Below are 6,314 nucleotides of genomic sequence, written 5' to 3'. Positions count from 1 at the left end.
TGTGCGGTGACAGATGATAGCCACATTTGTGGTGAGCATAGCATGACATATAGAGATGTTGAATCACTATGTTGTACACCTGAAACTAATGTAATGTTATATGGCAACTATACTCAAATAAAGACATTTTAAATTTTTCTGAAGAAATGGGTAGATGGTACAAACTGCAGAGATTAAGATGGCTGCTCCCAATGGAACCAGCAGCCTGGGTCAGCCACTTTCATGAACACCATTGAGGTGCAGTGGGGATAGCAAAGCTGCTAACCCCAATCATTCCTCTTTTTCAGGAAGGGAGAAGCAGGAGCCTACTCCTTAGACATGGTCTTGATGGTCTTGTGCTCTTTCATGGCTTTCTCCCAAGTGCTGCTGTTGAATTTCTCAATGCCCACACTCCACATAGCGCTCTTATCTAGGCCGTGTGGAATGATTCCAAAAACTCCAGGGTTTGAGTGGGGAGTGTAAATCTCTGAACACCACATCTCTTACAGAAGGCGTGCTGTGCTTTGTGCTTGTTGAATGTGTATGTGGTTGTGCCCTCAGCTTCCTTTAGGAGCTTGAAGCGAGAAGCCAGTACCATAAAGGGTGTATTCTGCTTCCTGCAGATGTTGCAGTTGCGAAGATGTGCAAGTCTTCTGAGGCCCAAACTTCAAAGTGAACTGCTCCATAGCGGCAGCCTCCTATGTGGTTCACCAGGGCCTGGTATTCCTATGTGTCCCACAGCAGCTTGGTGGCACCCTCGATGGTGAGCCTCTGCCGCTTCTGGAACACCTCTCAGACTCCCACCTATCACTCAGGTCCAGCTCGGCCACCAAGGGCATCAGGGTTGCTGGAGATGGCAGAGGTGACAGCCATGGAAGTAGCATGAGCTCTGACAGTAGCTGTTCACTCAACCTGTCTCCTAGGCCCCTGGCAGCGATGACCTCATCTGCCCTTGGCTGAGGGCTGTCTTACTGTGGCCTGGCTCCCACCCCCGGCCTGGCCTGAGAAGCATGGAGTGGGGCCTCAGTGGCTGGGCAGGAGCAGGGCACCGCAGGTCCCTGGGCTGCTTCTGTCCATGTGGCTTGGTGGCCACACTGTTCCTTGCACACCACATTGTTCTGCACAGATTTTTTTTTTTTATAGTACTGTAATGTATTTTCTCTTCTGTATGATTTTCTTGATAACATTTTCTTTTCTCTAACTTACTTTATTGTAAGACTATCAGGTGTGATACATATAACATCCAAAATATGTGTTAATCAAGTATTGATGTTATCAGTAAGGCTTCTTGTCAACAGTAGGCTATCAGTAGTTAAGCTCTGAGGAGCTAAGAGTTACATGCAAATTTTCGACTGGGGTGGGGAATCAGCACCCCTCACCTTAACCCTGTAGTTCAAGGCTCAACTGCTGTACTAAAAATAATAGCAGCAAATATTTATATAGAACAAATATTATTTTACTTGTGAAAATTAACAAAGGGAAATCTCATTTAGAATGGGGTTGGGAAGCCAGCAGGGGGATCCCTCATACCCTACCACTGGTGGTCAATAGTGGACTCAATAGGAAGAGACATACCTTGCAAGTTAATACTACTTTAGCTACTACCTCACTACCCCAGCAGAAGGAAGAAAGTTTTCTTCTTCCCTGGCAAGAGCCCAGCCAATGAGAGACTGTCACAACTCAACCAATGAAAAGCCACTATACTTCAAGCTCCCAGTTTACTCCAATGGACTATTTGTTTTGTAACAGCCCTTGCCAACTCCCTTCTTTCCTCTATAAGAGAGGGATCCTCTACTTTGTCCTCTAGGCTTGCCTATGGTTTTGCCATAACTTACTTGTCTGAATTACAATATTCTATTCCCTGATAAACTCATTTTTGCTGGTAAAATAACTGGCAGTTTTATTTTTAAAGGTTAACATACTTAATCCTTACAACTACTAATATCCCCATTTTACAGATGAAGAAAATGAGTGACAGAGAGGTTAAGATTATTAACCAGAGTCATATGGTTAATAATTAAAAAAAAAAATTGGGGCGGGGGTGGCTGCATGGCTTAGTTGGTTAAGCATCCAACTCTTGATCTAAGCTCAGGTCTTGATCTCAGGGTCATGAGTTCAAGCCCCACATTGGGCTCCACACTGAGCATAGAGCCTACTTAAATTTTTTTTTTTAATTGGAGTATGATTGACATATAATATTGTATTGGTTTCAGATGTACAACAAACCATTCAATATTTGTGTGCATTGCAAAATTATTACCACAATAAGTCTGGTTATCATCTGTCACCATACAAAGTTAACTTTTAAGATTTCCAGAGTACATGCTCTTAACCACACTTCTAAGAGTCAGAAGAAATCCATGATAAAGAAAAGCAAGAAGAGCACATGATAAAATAGCAGTCTAAAGTCTAGAAAAGATTCAGACTGATAAAATGTAGTTCAGATGTAGCTTAGAGCCAAGAAATAGAGCAAGATTACAGAATCCTCAGGGAGCAAAAGAAACCCTAGACAAAGAGCAGACTGGAATCGGGGCACTGACTGAAGGAACTCATGTATTGTCTCTTAAAATGAACAAGATTGAATTTTGTATGTATTCTATTGATCTGTAATTGTGTAAATGTTCTATAGCCATGGTTTATTATTTGGCACTACCTATAGAATTATAGAATTTTGCCATTAATTATAGCTACTATTTTTTGGTAATGTAAATAAATGTTGTTGAATGAGGGGGATACCCTTATAGTCGTAACCATTTCAACTATTAATAGATCAGCATGCCCCCTGGAAAAATAATTAAATCCCTCTAGGACTTAATTTCTTTTTTTTTTTTTTTTTTTTTAAGATTTTATTTATTTATTCATGAGAGACAGAGAGAGAGAGAGGCAGAGGGAGAAGCAGGCTCCCAAGGAGCAGGGAGCCCGATGCGGGACTCGATCCCAGGACCCTGGGATCATGACCTGAGCCGAAGGCAGTCGCTTAACCAACTGAGCCACCCAGGCGCCCTAATTTCTTTCTTTATAAAATTAAGGGTTATCATAGACTTACGATTTATATAACTTTCAGCTTAAAAACCTTGCCTGGGGCGCCTAGGTGGCTCGGTCGGTTGAGCGTCTGAGTCTTGGTTTTGGCTCAGGTCATGATCTCATGGGTCCTGAGATGGAGCCCTGCATGGGGCTCCCTGCTGAGCGCAGAGTCAGCTTGACGATTCCTCTCCCTCTGCCCCTCCCCTCACCTGGGCACATGTGTGCACTCTCTCTTTCTAAAATAAGTAAATAAATCTCTTTTTTTAGGTTTTATTTATTTATTTGACAGAGAAAGACACAGCGAGAGAGGGAACACAGCAGGGGGAGTGGGAGAGGGAGAAGCAGGCTCTCTGCGAAGCGGGGAGCCCGATGCGGGGCTCGATCCCAGGATCCTGGGATCATGACCGGAGCTGAAGGCAGACACTTAACGACTGAGCCACCCAGGTGCCCCTAAATAAATCTTTAAAAAAAAAAAAAAACCCTTGCCTGTTTTTTAATCCGCTAAGCACATAATAGCAAGTAAATCAATATGCATATTGAAAAACTCATAATGTAACTTAGAGGAAAATATAAATGCAAATGATGAAAAGAGGAAAGAAAGGGAAGGGCACACGCTATCTGTACTATTCATTTGGCAATTATCATGCACCATTTTGTGACATTACCTCTACCATTACTTGAATCATGTATTAAATAGATTCATTATACTCATTTAATTAACTGAACAAATAATTATCGAGCACCTACTAGTGCCAGGAACAGTTCTAGGCTCCAGGTATACAGTGGTTAAAAATCGAGTCCATATGGTTTTGCCAAAGAAATTAAGATTACTTTTAGGATAAAGACTGTCACAGGTATTTCATATTTGCAATCAAGGATGCTTAGCCCTGGGTATCTCCTCATTTAATTGTTTTGAGGCAGTTTTAGGTTTCTGTATAGACAAAACCTAATCTTTGTACTAGAGACTAATTTTTACTAAAAATAAGCAGGTCAGGTGGAAAGAGCCAAGATGTCCATCGACAGATGAATGGGTAAAGAAGATGTGGTATATATATATATATATATATATATATATATATATATATACACAATGGAATATTATGCAGCCATCAAAAGGAATGAGATCTTGCCATTTGCAATGACGTGGATGGAACCGGAGGGTTTTATGTTGAGCGAAATAAGTCAAACAGAGAAAGACATGTATCATATGATCTCATTGATACAAGGAATTCTTAATCGCAGGAAACAAACTGAGGGTTGCTGGAGTGGGGGGTGGGGTGGGAGGGATGGGGTGACTGGGTGATAGACACTGGGGAGGGTATGTGCTCTGGTAAGCGCTGTGAATTGTGCAAGACTGTTGAATCTCAGATCTGTACCTCTGAAACAAATAATGCAATATATGTTAAGAAAAAAAAAAAAGAAGAAGAAGAAGAAGAAGGTAGCGGGAGGGGAAGAATGAAGAGGGGGAAATCGGAGGGGTAGACGAACCATGAGAGATGATGGACTCTGAAAAACAAACTGAGGGTTCTAGAGGGGAGGGGGGTGGGAGGATGGGTTAGCCTGGTGGTGGGTATTGAGGAGGGCACATTCTGCATGGAGCACTGGGTGTTATGCACAAACAATGAATCATGGAACACTACATCTAAAACTAATGATGTAATGTATGGGGATTAACATAAGAATTAAAAAAAAAAGAAAAAAAAATAAGCAGGTCAGGGACGCCTGGGTGCCTCAGTCGTTAAGCGTCTGCCTTCAGCTCAGGTCATGATCTCAGGGTCCTGGGATTGAGCCCCATGTTGGGCTCCCTGCTCTGCGGGAAGCCTGCCTCTCCCTCTCCCACTCCCCCTGCTTGTGTTCCCTCTCTCACTGTGTCTCTTTCTGTCAAATAAATAAATAAAATCTTAAAAAAAAAAATATACAGGTCAGTACGTTTTTTTATTGAAAACACTGCAACAGGGGTGCCTGGGTGGCTCAGTCATTAAGCGTCTGCCTTCGGCTCAGGTCGTGATCCCAGAGTCCTGGGATGGAACCCCGTGTTGGGCTCCCCGCTCAGCAGGGAGCCTGCTTCTCCCTCTCCCACTCCCCTTGCTTCTGTTCCCTCTCTTGCTCTCTCTCTTTTTCTGTGTCAAATAAATAAATAAAATCTTTTACAAAATAAAAAAAGAAAACACTGTAACAGATATGGTGAAATTCTAGAGACCTCCTACTCTGGCACTCTGCTCTTGTGGATCATAATAAGATTATCAGATTGTCAAAAATGTCCTGACCACCAAATATGTACAGGGTGATGTAGGGAATATAAAGAATAATAAAGGGTGCCTGGGTGGCTGTCGGTTAAACGTCTGCCTTCACCTCAGGTCATGATCCCAGGGTCCTGGGATCGAGTCCCGCAAAGGGCTCCCTGCTCAGCAGGGAGTCTGCTTCTCCCTCTCCCTCTGCCTCTCCCCTCTGCTCATGCTCTCTCTCACTCTCTCTCTTAAATAAATAAATAAAACCTTTTAAAAAATAAAGAAGAATAAAATATCTTCATCCCTGGGGCACCTGGGTGGCTCAGTCGGTCAAGCGTCTGCCTTCAGCTCAGGTCATGATCCCAGGGTCCTGGGATCCAGCCCTGCATCAGACTCCCTGCTTAGCAGGGAGACTGCTTCTCCCTCTCCCTCTGCTGCACCCCCTGCTTGTCCTCTCTCTTTCTCTCTCTGTCAAAAAAATAAATAAAACATTTAAAAAATATCTTCATCTCTGATTCACTTATCACAAAATTAAACAGAAGTTACAGAAGATCTAATTAAAAGTGGCTAAACAATAAAGAAACACATTTATTTCATCTTATATCACAGGAAATCTGGAAGGTAGGGCAGTTTCAGGAGAGGTTGCTTGACTCAATAATGTTATTAGGACTCAGATTCATTGTGTTTTTTCAATCTGCTATCCTTAGTAAGTTGGTTACTTCCCATGTAGTCACAAGATGCATGTAGCAGCCTCAGATATCTCCTATTCACCAAAATTACCTACAGGCTGGAAGAGAGCAAAACAGTGCTCTGTTCCCTATGTCCTTTTATAACCATAAACATAAAATAGATAACTTCTCTATATCTCATTGTCCAGAACTGCCTCACTAAGCTATGCATAGCTATGGCAAGGAGAATGACATTACCATGACTGGCTTATACCCCTGAATTCTAAACTTTTAAAACCAGAACTCACAGTAAGAAAATACACATTACATAACACACACATGCACAAACATGCACATGCATGCACACATACATAAAGTTTCACAAACTAACTCTTACCCTTGATGCACACAACAT

At 42.3% G+C, this 6,314-nt stretch overlaps 1 pseudogene; it reads right to left on the bottom strand.

Moving 5' to 3' along the window:
* Positions 1 to 305: 305 nt before the first annotated feature.
* Positions 306 to 818, bottom strand: LOC123844676 (centromere protein V-like; annotated as a pseudogene).
* Between the last annotated feature and the right edge of the window lie 5,496 nt (positions 819 to 6,314).

This window comes from Mirounga angustirostris, unplaced genomic scaffold (assembly GCF_029215605.1).
Source record: "Mirounga angustirostris isolate CCGP_5_RB_7025 unplaced genomic scaffold, mMirAng1.0.hap1 SCAF_11, whole genome shotgun sequence".
NCBI classification, from domain to species: Eukaryota; Metazoa; Chordata; class Mammalia; order Carnivora; family Phocidae; genus Mirounga; species Mirounga angustirostris.
This window is presented reverse-complemented; position numbering and strand designations above follow the sequence as displayed.